Raw genomic sequence first — 15,591 nt, forward strand, 5'->3', positions numbered from 1 at the left:
CTGGTCTCGAACTCCTGACCTTGAGCGATCCACCCGCCTCGGCCTCCCAGAGTGCTAGGATTACAGGCGTGAGCCACCGCGCCCGGCCAAAAAGTGATAATATTTATCCATCCAAAGGCACATTTAAGGAGCTGAACAAAGGGTGTGATTGGAACCAAGGCTCAAAGGAGAAGCTGAAAATCCTTAGACAAGGATTCTAGGTTTTCCTCAGCACAGGGCTTGAGTGGATGTCACCGGAGTCCCCCAGGGAGGCCCAGAGGGTGGGACAGGGGAGATTCTCAAGGTGGGGAACACAAACAGGGCTGGAAGAGGAGCAGGACTGAGCCCAGTGGAATAGAGGAAGCAGGAGGCACTCCAGGCCTCTGGGGCAGCATGGGAGGTAGGGATGCTTGCCACCAGTGGTTTGGACAAACACACAGAGTGGGTCACTGGGTCAGAGCCGAAGGTTAGAGCAGGAAAGCAGCAGAGGCCAGACCCCTGTGTGGAAGGCTCTGGCTGGCCAGCCTAGAAGTTTGATCCTTACCATACAGGCAGTGGGGAGCCATTGAAGGCTGCTGAGCAGGAGGGTGACCCTTGCAAACAGGCATTTTAAGTGAGATTATAGAGCAGCCCTTTATCCGAAGCTTCTTCAAAGCCCTGTGTGTGTTTCAAGTGGCACTTGAGACAGAAAGTCATAAAGCATTTACCCTGTGTCATGTACATGAGAAAAAAGAAGGTTTAAGGGTCTCACAAAGAGATGCTTCAGTGAGAACAAGAAATGAAGGGAGGCACATTTTAAAAAAGGAAACAAATCTGGACAGAACTGCAGCCACAGCATCTGAAAAACTGCAGCGCTTTCTTAAGAGCCTGGAATGCCCTCTTTAGCTGGGGGTGTTCTGACTCCTTTTTTGGAGTTGAGTTGTGATGTCAAAACCCTGGGCTGTGGTTTAGAGAGTGAGACAGCAGGGAAGAGGCAGATGAGTAGAAATGTAAATATCGGGCCTGGATAGCATAAAAGGCCTCCATCTGCCTCTCTCAGTAGCACCTTGGGGGTTTCTGCCAGAGTAGCTGAGCTCCCTCATCACCTCCAACATATTTTCCTCTTGGAATAATAAAATTGTTTTTAAAATCTCTGTCAAGTTTTGAATCAGAGGTTTTTCAATGTTGTAACTAATTGTGCATGACGAGGCAGCAGGCAGGGCTGCTCAGGGGCTATAAACTGGGCAGCAACTTCAAGCCATAAATCAGCATTTAGGTAAGATGGGAGAGGAAGTTAGGATTAAGCTTCTGGCTCAAAGTAGGCTGTGTACAACTGCAGGGCAAGGTCTGCGAATGCAGAGGCAAAGCTAGCAAGCCAGGGAAAGGGCCTGAGTTGTGCACCAAAATCAGCCAGGTGGAACTGCAGATGTGGGCCTGAGTCTGCTCCAGGTGGCTCCACAACTCCAGGGAGCCCGGCTTCCTTCTTTCTCCAGCCTTTGCAAGGGGCTCCTCCCCTCCACGCTCCCAGCCACACTCCTGGAGGGCTTGGGGACACTTCTGGTCTCTGTAGGTTCCACCTGAACTCAAAGGATTGCAAACTCAAAGCTGTCTTTCATTTGGGAGAGGGGAATGTTCCCCTCTCCTGCCCTTCAAGACTGGCGCTGTGTACACCAGTAGGCCCTCACTAAAGTGGTCCCGGTCAGGTGATGAAGCTAACCAGGACCTTTACAGTTAAGTTCAGTAAAAACCCAAATGTTCCTAAAACAGGGGGTTGTAAAACCTGGGGTGACTTCTCCCATAATAGTGCTTTTGCTCTAAACCTCATTCCCCTGTGGTAACTGTGACCATACATCTCAGACTTTCCAGAACTGTCCTGATTTTACATGCTTGTCCTGAAGTTTCTGGAAGCACATAGGTACCTGCCAGGGATTGTGCCCTAATGTTTTGGTTTGACAAATGGCCACTGTGCCCATGACATATAGCTGGCACAAGGCTGCAAAACAGCGTTTTGCTCCAGGCGAAGTTCAGAAGCTTGGCTGGATAGAAGGCCAGGCATGGAGGAGCTCCAGTGTGCCAGGGTCATCGGTGCCCATGCACTGCAGTGAGGTGGTGCCACTAGGTCATACAGCAACCTAGTAGGGCTGAGTGCTGCCCCACGAGAGTCTTCTGCCTAGGACAGGGAAAGGGTGGAGATTTGGGGTATAAGAAGAATGGCCGTGCACAAATCCAGGACATGCTTTTTTACTGTGTTTTAAATCCCTCTACTAGAGTTAGCCACCTCTGAGGCCCTCCAGGAGAAACAGTTTGCCTTCCTTCCATACTTGCAGGCTCTACTCCCTTCCTGCAGGGCAGTATCTCAGTAGATATAAGGACCCCTGCCCTAATCTATGCCACAGGCCTTGCTCAGGAAGTGGCCCTGGGGGCCCCTCTGGAGAAACTGTGCCCGAGTCACTCCCCTGCCTCCTCCCCACACAGACATCATCACAGACAGTCTCAAAGTCCCAGCACTTTTCCTTTGGCCACTGAGCACGTTTCCCCTCTGCCCAGAACATAATAAAAGAATTAAGACGTAACACCTACTAAGTTCTGCAGCTAACACTTCGAGGCTTAAAGTCTAGCTCACCGGCTCAGTCACACATGATCTGACCAGTCCTCTTTGCAAGCCAGCCCCAATCCAGTCACCCGCGCAATTTTGCTAATTCAAACAGCTTTCCGTTTAGGGAGGTTGATAGCCATCTCCCATCTCCTTTTCCTGCTGACATCATCCCACATTTTCTCCAGACACAAATAAGGGTACAGTTCCTGGGATAGTTTTCAGGTTGCCTAAGGTAGGAGTCAAGGGACCCTGACCTCCTGAGTGGACTCCACCTCTCAGGCGTTTGGCAAGTTGTCAAAGGTAGAGGAGAGGTAAGGAATTAAGTCACCTAGCTGAGGTTAAAGGGCAAAAAAACTTAGAGACTGAAGCTGGGGACCAGATCTATCCTGGGCATTTGCAATGCAAAGCTGCGTTTTGTTCACCACCACCGAGGTCTTGCACAATAGCTTATGTATAAACATCCAGGCCAACAATGCCTGACTGTGCAATCACGCTGTAATTACAGGCCGGCAGGAAGCTGCTGCTAGGAACTGCACCATTCAACCTCCAGACATCCCATCTCGGAGTCTCCACGGCTCGGACGCACATTCCTGCACACACCAACGTGTCCCCGCCGCCGCTGCCCAGGCGCTGCCGCTACAATTGCAGTCTCGCCACCCGTCCGGCCCGCCAGCCTCGAGTTACTCTCTGCTGGGATGTCATAAACTTCTCAGCTGTTCTTTAAAAAGCCCTGCGACACGAGGCTACCGAGGGCGGCGGGAACCACCATCAACGTTCCCAAGCACATTCCTGCAGCCCTAGCAGTTTTAGAAAACAGAAAAGAACGAGATGCCACAGAGTCCACTGGAAGCGGCTTTCTGAGTTTTATATAGAAAACACTCACATATGTACGTGGGTGTGCTGACAGCTTTTATGGCTAAATTGCAAAGTGTTAGGCCTTAGAGATTACTGTCAGGTTAGGGACGTGGTGGGGGAGGAGAGAGGGTGGTGGCGTCAGGAGCGATTTGTTTAAAGGGGACCTGAGGGCAATTCGGGTTTTGTTTTCTGGAAATGCGTAGGGTTGTTTTCCCAAACTTCCAAGTTGCTCTGCTCTTCGTCCCTGGAGGGCCGAGCAAATAAAAGTAGGAGGAAAGTTCCTTTAACTTCCTTCCTGCGACCTCGCCGAGGGCTGCGAAGAGGAAGAGGACGTTTCCCAGGGAAACACCGGGAGGGGGTGGGAGGGGGCTGTGCCCAGCCTGCAGGGATGGGGGCGCGGGGCGGAGGGTCGCCCCAGCCGTAGGCCCCAGGAAGCCCCTTCCCCGCAACCCTGCTCTCGCAAACGGCGCCTGGAGCGGGCCCCGCTGCAGCCCTGGCTGCTTTAACTCCCGCGGCAGATCAGCGACAAGAGGGGCTCAGCCCGGGGCCGCAGACCCCCGCCGCCGAGCTCCCCCCTGCAGCGCCCCCGGCACCTCGGCGCCCGGCCCAACCCGGCCCGCCACATCCCCGCCCTAGCCCCGGGACGTTTCCGAGCCCCACGTCGGCGCCCCGGTGGCGGGAGGGGCGCCGAGCACGCGGCTCACCTGCACGAGGGATTCCGGGGTGGCTCGGAGGGGCGCGGGGCGCAGGCGAGCGCGGCCCGCAGGCTCAAACTTTGTTGCTCTCGGGACGGCGCAGTCGTCACTTCCTCGCGGAGCGGGCGGCGCAGCCCGGGCTGTGACCCAGCAGCTCGCGCGGTGGCGCGCCGTGCTCTGCAGCCGCCCGCCCCGCCCGCGCCCCCGGCTCCGCGCGCCCCGGGGCCCGGGCGCTGTCTCCCGGCTCCGCTCACCCTCGGCTGCAGGGGAACGGCAGCCCTGCGCGCCCGGCCGCCTAGCCGGCACCCCCGGAGGGCTCGCTCCAGCCGAGTCCTTCCCGCGCGGAAGAAGTGCAGTCGGAGGCGCAGCGCTGAAGTGCCCTTCTCTCGGGCTGGGCTGGAAGGTGGCGGTAGGGTTCAGGACTGGAGAGAGGGTTAGTTCAAGGGGCCCCGGAAAGGTGGGGTTCCAGGACACGCACATCCCCCGGACACAAAGGGTGGGGGAGGGGAAAGAAAAAGTTTTCCAGTTTGGTTTTGGGGCTAGAAAGGTCATGTTTGAAAGCCGTTTGTTCTGTGCTTTCCTAAATAATGCCTAAGTTGGGCCTTATAACAAGGGTCGCCAGTCCCCACGTTCCCCCAAAAGGTCTGCACGATTGTCCTTCGTCATTCCCATTGGGTGTAAGCGCGCAGGACGTGCACGTACCACATTTAAGGGGGCTATTTCAGCGCCCAAGTTGGGGCTGCAAAATGGTTTCTGTTCTAATTCTCCCCCATGGTTTCCACCTCTTCCTTTATGCTCAGATCCACAGGTCTCTTTGGGGCCTGATGCATTCCGTGTTTCATCACCGGCCAAAAGTGACTTAGAAGGTAGGGTGGAGTCCGGGGAAGAGGAGCTTCAGGCAATAGTAATTCTGAAATTTATCGTTACCCAAAATAAATTTGCTCACCGTATTAAAAACTACAACAAAAACACACCTTTTGGGCCTCTGATAAGTAGCAACCAAGTGGTTAAACAGCAGACTTCAAGGAGGAATTCCTGAGCCCATAGGGCTGGAGAGAACACTCAGTTTAGCCTTTGCTGTGGTTTAAAAAAAAAAAAGCAGACATTGGAAACTGCAGTGGAGGGCTTTCATAACAGAAACATTAGCTTCATTGTAGCTTGTCATGAAAAACAGGGACCTTTTAAAATGTGGTTCAAAAGCATCAGTTAGGGCTCAACAATTTTCCTTTTTTCCCCAAGTACAGCTCCTACTAGCACATTGGCCAGATAAAACCTCCCCCTTCTAATGTTCCACCTTTTTTACTAAAGCACAGGAAACCGTAGACTTGAGTGAAGGCTTTGTCCAGAAAGGTGGAAGTAAGACTGATGGAAAATGACATCTGGGAAATGATCCCCAGGTCTGAGTTAATACCTCATGGAAAGCCGCAGAATCACCCGAAGACTGGGAGTATGAAGACTGAAGCTCCCCTAGCAACGCGAAGCCATCCACGTTGCAGCTGTTGTGCACTAGTCCTGCTTTGCTGAGCCACTAATGGCACATTATAAATACAAAGTGTATAATACAACGTAAGAAAAATAATATTACTTTGAGAAATAAGTGCATTATTAGACTCAATAATTATAATTCTCCAAAATTTGTACTGCAGCACACTATGGTGGTGGTAGTATGGTGCCCGTTTCAATTTTGCAATAGATAGAAGTAATTCCTTCCGTGCATTCTGCCCAAGGCAACCAATGAGTAGAGAGAATATGTCAGCCAGGCTTATAAAGACAATTATCTGATACTCCGTATTTGCTAAAACAATAGCAGAATATTTCTTTGTTCCGTATGTGATTCTAAATTCTCAGTCACAATTTCATGAATATTCAGTATTTCTGCATGCCCAGGAGTAATTAGGAGACAGTGTAAATGTGTGAAAGCCTGACACTTACACATAAATTGCTTTTTCTCTATATGGGGTGGCATTTACTGGTGTACCAGGGGCCTCTTGTGGGGGATGTGGTAGACAGACTCTAAGACAGTCCCCTGCCAATGATCTCTGCCTCCTGGTAGTCACACCCTTGTGTAATCCCCTGTCCTTAAGTGTAGGCTGAGCCCATTGACTCGATTCTAACAAACAGAATATGGCAGAAGTGATGTGCCTCACTTCTGAGATGAGGTTGTACGAAACACTGTGGCTTGCATCTTGGGTGCTGTTTTTCATTCCCTCTTAGATCACACGCCGTGGGGAAAGCCAACTGCCAGGTCGCAAGGTAGCCCTGTGGAAAGGGAGTGAGGCCTGCCAGCCACCACTTGGAGTGAGCTTGGAAAGGGATTCCTCCCTCCCCCCATGTTAAGCCTCCAGATAAGACCTTCGACCCCAGCCAACAGCTTGAGTACAACCTCAGGAGATCCCTTGAGGCAGAGGCACCTTACTGAGGCTGCCTGGATTCTCACCCACAGAAACTGTAAGATAATAAACGTTTGTTGTCTTAAGCTACTGTGTTTTGAGGTAATTTGTTATACAGCCACAGGTAACTTAGTACAGAGGCCAACAGAGAAGCCAACCTCAATGGACTTTTCGATTCCTCACTTGGAAATTAGAACGTGGAGAAAAAAAGCAGGGGCCTGAACCAGATCTAAGTATAACACACAAATCCTGAGACCAGAGAACCCGGCTCTCACTCCTGTTGCAGAGCAAGGGTCAATTTTGAATTTAAACTAGGTCAGAGGGTGTGGACTGCCACTCTGCCCCAGACAGCCCTGGTATTGGGTGTCACCTACCTGACAGCACATGCAGATGTCTTTGTGTCACAAGAATTGACATCTGTCCAGGCATCCTCTTCTTCCTTCTCAGGGCATCTACCCAGATCCCTGAGGCCTCAGCATAGCCTTGGTCCTGGAAGGAGAGCTTGCAAGAAAGGTCTTCAGCTCTGGCAGCCAAGAGGGGTAGGTGATTTTGGTGAGGAGTTAAGAAACTAGAAAGTAAGGCCGTGGACCTGCAGTTGAAGAGCAAGTCGAGGACTATTTCTGATAAGGATCACTTCCACACTGCTTCAAGGGCTAGGAAGAACATTCTGTCCACGCGATGGTATCTTTTAGCATCATTTCCTCTCTGGCTGGAGCAAATTATTTACTTTTAAAATATAAAACAAAGTTTTAAGAAGCAGGAGAGCTGTCATACTCCTTCATCCCTGACCAGAGCAGGCATTGCCCCCATGGCCCCCTCCCCTCAGCCAATCCTGCACAAGCTGGCAATTGTAGAGGCTGTTTCTGTTTTCCCTGCAGAGACACTAGGCTCTGATTTCTCTCATGTGCAGTGGCCGCAGCTGCCGTGTTGCCATGCCGTCATCCGGTTGCTATGACTTTTGAGGTTGTAGATGTGCCAGAACGTGAATCTATTAATTTAACAGGAACTACGCTCAGCACATATATTCCTTGTTAGGTCATTTGCTTTGCTACTTAAACCACATCCAATGTATTCAGCAATGGGCATGTTTCCTAGAGTATGGCTTTGCAAAAATGTCAAATGCCCCAAATTTTGAGCCTGCACAGCCGGTTTTATATAATTAAATGACTGTGGAGGACATAAAGGCATTCTAGCATGGGGATGCAAACAGGTCAGTTCAGGAAAAAAATCAAGGGGAGGGAAACGGTTACAGTCTCTGATCTTCATTCTTCATGCAGTTGGGTCTTCTCTGCAGGAGGTGTATGTGCTAATGTCCCTAGGAATCCCTCCCTGAGCCCAGCTTGCTCACTGATTAGGTCTGTCTCCACCACTACACTAGATGTTGTGTGCACAATAAAAGGAATCATCATCCTCTTCTGTCGTGTTGAGCACATGAACAAGCATTTTTCATTCGCCCCTTCAATTAACACTCACTGAGTGTCTAGTAGTGGGTATACCAGGGAGCAAAGATGAAAAGGACAGTCTCTCCCTAGTGGGAGAGAATGACACATAAATTACATGCAGCATGAGGAGTATCAGAATTGAGCTTTGCAGCCCGACACAGTGGCTCCTAGTGTAATCCTAGCACTCTGGGAGATGGGAGGATTGCTTGAGCTCAGGAGTTCGAGACCAGCCTGAGCAACAGTGAGACCCTGTCTCTACAAAAAAATAGAAAAATTAGCTGGGTGTGGTGATGTGCACTTGTAGTCCCAGCTGCTCGGGAGGCTGAGGCAGAAGGATAGCTTGAGCCCAGGAGTTTGAGGTTGCAGTGAGCTATGATGATGCCACTGAACTCTAGCCCAGGTGATAGAGTGAGACCCCGTCCCTCTGCCAAAAAAAAAGATACATACATATATACATATAATTATCAGGATGCATTGCGTTAAGTAATAAGTATTGTTTTATGTAGCATTTGTTTCAGTTGTGTACAATATAAATATATGTATATTTGTATGAGGTCAGAATGTAAAACATATTTCCTATGTTCAGGCTGGGTTTAGAGAGTAATAAATAACCACCACACACTGAGGGCCTCTGACGGGCCAGGCATCAAGGTGTTGTCCATTATATAGTTGAAGAAACTAGCTGTTGACATAAGAGATTTTCAAAATCCTTCCAAATTCTCCCTCCTTAGTAAATCAAAGTCCAAGCCTGAATGACTAGCTCCTTGAGCCCTCTCTTAACAGAGCAGAGGCCTTTTCCACCCAAAGCAGCAAGGCCAGGCCAAAGTGGAGAAAAACTCACCCTGCTTTCTGGTAGAAAAGGGAAAGGAGAGAGAGGAGGATCAGATGCAGCTCATGCTTTTTCCTGCTTCCCAGGTCTTGGATGTCATTACCTAATGAGTGTTACTCCAAGCACAGAGGAGGCTCTTACCCAGCTCCTCACTGGGGATTCTGGGAAGAAACTGAATGCAAGGCTGTCTTCTACCAAACCTGGGGCAGCCATGTCAAAGTGAAGCTGGTGGTCAAACCTGAGTAGGCGGAGAGGAGCTCTGAGGCTTAGCTTTCCTAAGCCCCACAGTTCCTGCATGGCATGGGTATCTCGTTGACAGCCAGCAGCCTGCTGTGGGACTGCCCTGGTGGGGCACGGTGACCCTACAGCAAGCTCAGGGGAGGATCAGGGGTTTGCACCAGTGACAGCAGAGGGGAAGATGAGCAGCAAGTTGGCTGGGAGTGGTGTGGTGGGGGAGGAAGGGGGGGCGGTTGGCTTTGCTGAAGAATGGACCACAAGTTTGCCTACCATGGCAGCAGAGCCCAGGAGTTCTAGGTGCAGTGAGTTACGATCGTGCCATGCACTCCAGCCTGGGGAACATAGTGAGACCCTGTCTCTAAAAAACAAAACAAAATGAAAATGTCCGTGTCCTAATGAACATGTGAATATGTTAGGTTACATATTCACATTACAGTTTTAGATGGAATTAAGGTTGCTGATTAGCTGACCTTAGAATAAAGACATTATCCTGGATTATCGAGGTGAGCCCAAGGTAATCACAAGGGTCCTTAAAAGTGGAAACAGGAGACAGAAGAGAAATTGGATCAGAGGGAGATGTGATTATGGAAGAATGAATGGCCAGAGAGATACAACATTACTGGCTTTGAGGATGGAGGTTGTGGTCATTTGTTACAGTAGCCATAAGAAACTAATGCAGTGATGTCTTCTAAATCTGGTGTTTTCTGGAAGGTGTTTACACCATGTGTTAGAAGCCCTAGTTTTCATGTCAGAACTTAAGCAGAAAGCCAGCCTGGGTGAGCCAGATAAAGTCCCAGGATGCCAGGTCACCAGAAGGTTTCCAAAGTAACAAGCCACTGGAAACCCGATGGCTGGGGTCCCAAAGTCTAAGACAGTATCTTGAAAGTACAATCTAAATGCAATCATCCCCTGGCTTAGGGATGATCTCTAATTCACACAGCATTACTTGAAGCTTCTTCTCAGACTTGTTAGTCTAGCAGGCCACAGTGTGGAGGCCAAGTGTAGAAATGGTTAACAAAAGTAAACCAGAGTCAGCTGTCAAAAGCTGTTGTGGAAATTCTGTGCATTTGTTGAGCACAGGAGCCCAGCAAGGCTGTACAACCACCCAGAGTTTGTAAAGGAAGCTTTCTTTTTACACCAAATAGAAAAACACAGACACAAACCCAAGGATCAAGGCAACCTACACGGCATTCCTGGGATCCAGGTGGCCAGCAATGTTGGAGTCTTGTTTTTTCACCTTGCACAGGTGGCTTTTTTCTGTTTGAGACCAGTGAATATTTATTGGCAGGCACAGCTCAAAGTTCAGAGCTCACTGCACAGTGGGGAGGAAGTCTTTTCACAATCCTCTGCCAGTAATAAATGCTGGTCCTAGGACATCAGTCTTAGCATAATGTGGAAGGTGTCATTTGGGTTCACAGGCCACGAGGTTGCTGAGCATTCATGAGATTACTTTAGGGGCTACAGCTTCTTTTGGGAAGAAGGAAGTCTTCCCATTCTGGGTGTAGTAATATCTGGGGATTACGGCAAGAAACCCCGTCTGTGGCAATATATAGAGTCCACAAGGGGCTACAGCTCTTTGGGCATCTTTGTGAACTGAAATTGTTCATGGTAGCTCCAAGAAACTGTATAAGAGCTGTAGTTTGCGGATTGCTTGGACAGGGCAAAAGACCCCAGGGACCCTGAAATTACTTCCCAATTTCAAATAGAACTCCTCAGGAGGCAATGAGGTGGAAGAACCACTTTGGACAGCCAGCTCTAAATGTTTTATATATATATATATATATATATTTTTTTTTTTTTTTGGAGATGAGGTCTTGTTATGCTGCCCAGGTTGGTCTCAAATTCCTGGGCTCAAGCAATCCTCCTGCCTCAGCCTCCCAAGTAGCTGGGATTACAGGCCTGTGCCATTACACCTGTCTGTATTTATATTATATTTATATTTAGAGCATCCCACCACATCAGCTGGAGCATCCATGGCCCCCAAAGCACTACTTTAGAATCACTATCTAAGGCTATCCCACTCGAATGGCCTTTGCCCTGTCGTGTTGGGCTCTGCCTGGTTTCCTGACATAATTTCTGCCCTTTGCCCCCAGTTGGAGGGTGTGGTCACTGACTCACCCGCCAGGAACTCATTGCCTGAGTCCAGTCAATGGGCTCATTCCCATCTGATATGGTCGCAAAGAGGCTGAGGACCTGCGGAACGCCGCAGAATTCCCCCATGGACCACATCCCAGGTCCTGGTATGGTTCCAGCAGTATCTGTGAATTCCTGTCCTGAGCTACTTTAGCCTTCCCTTTAGCCTAAGAATTTATTCTCCTCCAGGCAGAGGAAAAAAACTAACAGCCTTGAGAGGCCTGACAACCAGAGGCCTGGATTCTGGGTCTTGGTTATAGATACAAAATATCTGCCTCAGAGTTGGAGCCCACATGACAAATAACAGCTTACATCATGGCCCATCTAGTCCTGGTTTCAGAGACTAGACCAAGTCAGGAATCTTGTTGACTGTATCACGATGACTGGCAAACCTTACCACATTAATTTTAGGTATTGATGGACATGATGCAAGAGATGGGTGAGCATCCCACGACCAGCTGCAGTGTGGCCACCACAGCTTCTCCCAGCATGCATCACTTCCAGGAAGCAGATAACATTTGGAAGGTTATATTCTTCTCCCATCTGTGGAGTCATGGAGCTTCTAGGGATTTCTAACAGCTATGCAAAGGCAGTAAATTGAGGGCTACATACATCAAAAAATGAGGCACATGCCAAAAATCCACAAACAAACCTCCAAATACTCTTTCCGTAACTGAAATCGATAACAATCAATATAGAATAGGCTGGACTAGTGGATTTGCTCGGCGCGGTGGCTCACGCCTATAACCCTAGCACTCTGGGAGGCCGAGGCGGGAGGATTGCTTGAGCCCAGGAGTTTGAGGTTGCTGTGAGCTAGGCTGAGGCCACGGCACTGTAGCCTGGGCAACAGAGTGAGACTCTGTCTCAAAAAAAAAAAAGAATAGACTGGACTAGTGGATTTGGGCTTCTACTTCCCCATCTTCTCCATCCCTTGCCTTCTAGGGTAGCAGAGGACTGTGAGCTCACTTTCTATATACTGTATGTATTTAACATTTATTGGGGCCGGCACTCTGGGAGGCAAGGTGGGCAGATCGTTTGAACTCAGGAGTTCGAGACCAGCCTGAGCAGGAGTGAGACCCTGTCTCTACTAAAAATAGAAAGAAATTGGCCCAAACAACTAAAAATAGAAAAAATTAGCCGGGCATGATGACACGTGCCTGTAGTCCCAGCTACCTGGGAGGCTGAGGCAGGAGGATCGCTTGAGCCCAGGAGTTTGAGGTTGCTGTGAGCTAGGCTGACGCCGTGGCACTCTAGCCCAGGCAACAAAGTGAGACTCTGTCTCAAAAAAAAAAAAACAAAAACATTTATCAGGAGACAATTCTCCATGGTCTCTCTCTTGTCTGCATGCTTGCAAGCAGAGTCCCTAACTGCCCTTTGTTCCAGACTTTCTTTTTTAAGAGATCTTCTTTCCCAGAGCAAAGTTCAGGCATGCTTACTGCCCGTTGTTTAAGATTCGATTCCCTAAGCTTAGGGTTCCGTTCTCTCGGGAAGTGTCTCACTGTATGTACAGATGTCACCTGGACTTCTTTGCATTGCCAGACTGGATTAAACAGAATCCACCTGCTGGTGGGGAGTGTCTGGAGGGAGAGGAAAGGGGACACAAAAGCAGCCCTCTAACCTTGTCTCACAGATGAGCATCCTCCCTCTCGCTGCCAGCCTCAGGGTCCCCAGTTCGTGGTTCAAGTTTCCCATTATCTCCCCAGTCCCCGATTGTCCAGTGCAAAATTCTCTCTTTTTTTTCATCCAGTCCTTCAGGGGTTAAAGTTTTTTCCTGTTGCTGGGTTTTTCTTCTATCATCGACTTGTGTGTTCAGACTTTGGCCAACTGCCTGGCATTGGGACAGTGCTGACCCCTGACCGTCTGAGACTCAGCTGGGTGTGTTGGTCCCCACCCATTTTCTGGTTTGATGGTGAGCTCCTGTGCAGTGACGTGATCAGATCAGTCCCCACCTCAGGCCACCATCACGGCCTGACTGGACAACTATAATAACCTCTGGTCTTGTTTGACTCCTGTCCTTCTTCAAGTACAATTCAAAGTCAGCTTCCTGAAGTACAACCTGACAGTGGAACTCTCCTGCTTATGCTGTAGGATCTTTCCGCTGGCCTGTGGATAAAATCTTGACTCCTTAGCATGGATTTTAAAGACATTTACGAACTGGTGTCTCCCAAGCCCTCCCACCTCTTCTCTCTCCAATCTTCTCTGCATCCCCTCTGAGCCAGTCATTTTACACTATTTACCATCAGTGCTCACAAAATAGTAATTAATGCACGACGGCCTCTGGCCTTCAGTCTTTGTATGAGCCGTTCGTTCCCTCAGTCTGGAATGCCCTTTCCACCCCTATGCTCCCAACTAATTCTGACTCGTCCTTTTGGACTCTGTTTCCATGTCTCATCTTCAAGGAAGCCTTGCTTGCCCTCCTATGTCAGGTGCACCTTTATGAGCTCTGATAATATCCTGTGCTTTCCTCTATCACACTGAGGCAGAACTATAACAGAGTAGCTAGAAGCATAAGGCCTTGGAGTCAAACTACACGGATTTAAATCCTCAGTATGCTACTTGCCCCAGCTGTGTGACTTGGGCAAGTCACTTAACCTCTCTGTGCTTCCATTTCCTCATCTGTAAGATGGACATAATAATAGCTACTAATAAGGTTCCTGTGAGGACTATATGAAACAATGCATGGTTAATCGCTTAGTGCCGCGTCTGGCATATAGGGGGCACTCAATAAATGTTAGCTATTACTATTTTAGCACATATTATAATCTGTTGTAAATACCAGTTCCCAGCCAGGCACAGTGGCTCCCACGCATAATCCTAGTCTTTGGGAGGCCAAGGCAGGAGGAGTGCTTGAGGCCAGGAGTTCAAGACTAGTCTGAGCAAGAGCAAGACCCCATATCTACAAAAAACAGCAAAATCAGCCAGCATGGTACCACTCCTATAGTCCTAGCAACTCGGGAGGCTGAGGCAGGAGGATCGCTTGAGCCCAGGAGTTTGAGGTTGCAGTGAGCTATGATGACGTCACTGCACTCTAACCCATGACAGATGTGACAAAGTGAGACCCTGTCTCAAAAAAAAAAATACCAGTTTCCTACTTTGCCTTCCTCAGCCTAAGTTCCTTGAAGGTACAGAGTATGTTTCATTCACCACTGAATCTCTGGGCGCCTCACATAGAACCAGACACACAGTGATGCTCAGTACATATTTACCGAATGGATGGATGAATGAATGAATGCCTTGCTCCCTGGTTTAGCTCAGCAAACTGCCTCATCCTGAAGTTCCTTCTGGATTCCCAAAACCAATTTTCCTTGTTCTGGCCTGGGCATGTCACAGGCCAAATCCTGCTTATATAGGTCTTTCCTAAGAACATTAGTGGGCGTAAAAAACAAACAAACAAACAAAAAAAACCAAATCCTGCTTATGGTATTTTGATCTCAGATCTAAATAACTGGTCTCAATACAAGACAGAAGTACCTCCAGGTGGTATAGAAGGGAAAGCTCTCTCTCATGGCTTGTTATAAATGTCCTCTCAGCACCTCCACCTCCCTTTGCTCTAATTTGTCATGATGAGGCGTGGGCAGCACCCAAACAGAGCAGGTCATTCATCCCTTCAACAGGGTTTGCAGAGCCAGGCCTTCCAGAATGCTGAGGCTGCAAGGGAAGGAAGGGCAGCCCTGCTTCCAGGGGGCTTCCTGAGGAGTGCCTGGGTCCAGATCTGGCCAGGAAGGAGACAGGTAGTTCCCATGCCAGGTGCACACAGCAGATGTCAGGATCTGCAAACCGCAGGACTGGGAGCCAGGACAGGAAGGCAGGACCAGGGACTCTGGTTCCCAGGGTTGGGAGCAAGTCAAAGGTGAGGGCAGGAAGCGAGCCACACTCAGAGGAGGCAGAGCTGAGATTGGCAAAGGTCAGAGTCCAGCAGGTGAGGTCCTCCAAGGCTCAGCGCAGTCAGGGAGAAGCCTTCTAAAAGAGCAGTCCCAGTGTGGGGCTGTTGTCAGCTTCATTCTTTTTTTTTTTTTTTCCTTCCTTTCTCTGGGGAAGAGCTGGGAGGCAGAGAGAAAGCCACCCAGGACTTCCCACCACAGGAGATAAGGGTGAATAAAGCAGCAGCAGCAGCAGCCACCAGTCAATATTCCAAAGCAGCTTTCAGTCTCCTGTCAAGACCTGCTTTGAGAAGGGAGTGGCTGGGGAATTAGATGGCCAGGCCTGTTCCCGGCCTGGCTGTGGGCAACACTGCAACGGAGGAACACCAATGACTGAGGCACAAGGCCCAGAATCTGCTACTAAACCAACCACGTGGCTTTGCATAAGTCATCTCACCTCTTTGGCCTCCGTTTCTCCATTTAGGAAAGGAGTGTTGGGACAATGCTAAGGGTGTGCAAACTTCTAATATGAACACCTCTTTTTTTTTTTTTTTTTTTGAGACAGAGTCTCACTGTGTTGCCCGGGCTAGAGTGAG

At 49.4% G+C, this 15,591-nt stretch overlaps 1 protein-coding gene across 1 annotated transcript in view; it reads right to left on the minus strand.

The window, feature by feature from the left end:
* Positions 1-4,199, minus strand: part of ELMSAN1 (ELM2 and Myb/SANT-like domain containing 1) — a 64,340-nt gene extending 60,141 nt beyond the window's left edge. The window contains exon 1 of the mRNA XM_012656272.1: positions 4,114-4,199. The gene's annotated coding sequence lies outside the window, so the exon portion shown is untranslated. The remainder of the gene's footprint in view (positions 1-4,113) is intronic.
* Between the last annotated feature and the right edge of the window lie 11,392 nt (positions 4,200-15,591).

The sequence above is a fragment of the Propithecus coquereli genome, unplaced genomic scaffold (genome assembly GCF_000956105.1).
Source record: "Propithecus coquereli isolate 6110/MARCELLA unplaced genomic scaffold, Pcoq_1.0 Scaffold5, whole genome shotgun sequence".
Classification (NCBI taxonomy): Eukaryota; Metazoa; Chordata; class Mammalia; order Primates; family Indriidae; genus Propithecus; species Propithecus coquereli.